Raw genomic sequence first — 2,734 nt, 5'->3', positions numbered from 1 at the left:
GAATAACATTCCATTGTATATATATATACCACAGTTTCTTTATCCATTCATCTATTGAAGGGCATCTAGATTGGTTCCACAATCTAGCTATTGTGAATTAAGCAGCTATGAACATTGATGTGTTGCATCACTGTAGTATGCTGATTTTTAAGTCCTTTGGTATAGGCCAGGGAGTGGGATAGTTGGGTCAAACTCCAGTGCCGTGCCGCCCAGGTCCATTCTACACTTCTTAACACTACATAACTTCATTTCATCCTACTGATCCTAATTTCTCCATTGGAAAACTTCTCTTGTCTTTGGCTGGCAGATTTATTTTCTACCAACAAGAAAACTACTGGTACATAGTAATGTGACAGGGATTCTTTCAAAGGCTTTTGTGGCTTATCTCATAACCCTCTTAAGGACACAATATAGCAGATGGTATTATTATCCTAATTTAGCTGAAAACAACAATGACTACAAAGCAAAAGAGTTTTGCTCTCAGGGTTGTAGAGCTCATAATTATTGAGTCTAGATTTTGAACTCAAGTCTTCTGACTATAAAGCCCAGTTTAACCTACTTACCAAAGGCTGGCTATGTAATTCAGTGATAGAGCATTTGCCCAGCATGTGCAAGGCCCTGGGTTCAATACTCAGCAGCACACACACACACACACACACACATACACACACACACACACATGCAATAATAATGATGATAAGCAACAGCAATAGTAACAATGATAACAATTTTCTTACCATTTCCTTCCATAATTCAACCATTTCTGCCTTAGAAAATAGGTGGGGTTTTCTCCTGGAAATTGAGTCGCAAATCTCATTCCTAGGAGAAAAGCATATAAAGATCTGGTTCACTGCCTCGTATGAAATTCAGAAAACACTGTGACATCATCTAACAGGAGGCCTGGAGGCAGAGGGACCCCACTTTCAGCTTCTCCTTGCAATATGGTCAGATAGCTCAGTCCTAATTTCCAAACTTGTTTTGTTTTGCCTTCTCCCACCAAGTGTCTGAATCTCTGAAATGTCCAAATGACTTTTGGTCCCTAGGTCTGATTCCCAAGCAGACTTGATTGGGCAAAGAAAGGAAGTTTCAAGTTCAAAGGACAAGGTGAACCCTTACTGTGAAATTTGACTCTGAGTCAAGTTTGGGGTAGTTCTTTGGAATCAGAAAATTAGAGGGCATGAAAAAAAAATCAGATATGTAGGAATTTGGGATCTGGGGTTCTATTATGGACAATACTAATTGAGATAGGCAGCATCCAGGAAATTCTAAGAACATGCCAGATTACAGGCCTATAATGACCTTCCTTGGTTTGCAGGTAGATTACCAAAACAGGGAAATAAACATAAGCAGAAAAGATGGCACCCCAGATACAAGACATAAGATATAAAATGGATCAAGATCAGTGGTCAGGAAGAATTAGTGATAAATCACTCATAAGGTGCCCAAGGATTCTGCAGATTCTTACCTCTGGGCATTATTATAATGAGAAATATGTGATAGGTCAAGATATAAAATAAATTTCAGTTACCTACTAAGTTTTACTTCTCTTATACCTCCTCCAGATAATATTCTTGGTTTACCAACATTGACTCTCCAATTTCTGCCATCTCCAATTCAAGTGCCTATGTCTAATTTCTAAGGATCTATACACTATAGCTACACATGATTTTTTATTTCCAACACATGCTTCCCAACAGGGAAGACCGATGTCCCTAGAATATATAAACATCCCATGAACTCTGACCTGAGTTTCCCCTTATCTTGGAGATTGATCTGAAGATCCATTTGACATAAGAAGAAAGAACCTGGAGTGAAGTGACTGCCCGTGATCCAGACCTGTCTTTGATAATTAGGCAATGCCCTCCATTGTCACACTTCCTAAGCAAGCACAGAAGCCCTCAGGTGCCAATGGAGAAAGAAATGATTCCTGCTCTGCTATAGTTTCAATATGAGGGGTCCCCCAAAGCTCCTGTGTCAATGCATGAATAGTCAAAGGTAAATGATTAGATTGTGGGAGCTATAACCTAGTCAGTCCACGCTAGTTTGAATGACTAACTTGGTGATAACCACAGACAGATGGGGCATGGTTGGAGGAGGTGAGTCACTGAGAGCGTGTCCTGGAAGCATGTCCTCTTCTCTGCAGCCCCTTTGCCCTGACTCTCTGCTTCCTGACCACCACGAGTGGAGCAATGTCCCTTCACCACAGCCTTCCACCATGACAATCTACTTTTTCTTGGGTCAAGAAGAAAGGAGTCTGCCCACCATGGACTAAACCTTCAAAACTGTAAGCCAAAATAAAATTTTCCTCCTTTAAGTTGTTCTTGTTGGGTATTTTGATCACAGTGGCAAAAAGATGACTTTGTCTCAGACATACTTTGTCTCAGACCCTTTAAGACATTTTACAGGCTTAATAATATCTACTGATATACAATGATTAAAGCTTAGTTCACAAAGGTAAACATTTATCAGGACATTTTCCAAGGACAGAATCTTCTGAATCACCAAATCAACTAATTTATTTATTTATGTATTTATTTTTGTATCTGAGAAGAGGCTGGGCAAGGAGATATCTTTCAGAAGGTAGGACAGGAGTAATCTGAAAATTCTACCTTTGTCTCAAGTCATAAGTGATTTTCTGCAGGGACACCAGGTAGCTTCATTTTCTTTTGGAGTGCTCTTAACAACACTTATCAGTACCACAAAGGTCCTAGTTAATGTAGGGGTCTCTCAACAC

Source organism: Sciurus carolinensis, chromosome 15 (assembly GCF_902686445.1).
Source record: "Sciurus carolinensis chromosome 15, mSciCar1.2, whole genome shotgun sequence".
NCBI classification, from domain to species: Eukaryota; Metazoa; Chordata; class Mammalia; order Rodentia; family Sciuridae; genus Sciurus; species Sciurus carolinensis.
The sequence above is the reverse complement of the archived record's forward strand: the minus strand, read 5'-3'. Positions refer to the sequence as shown.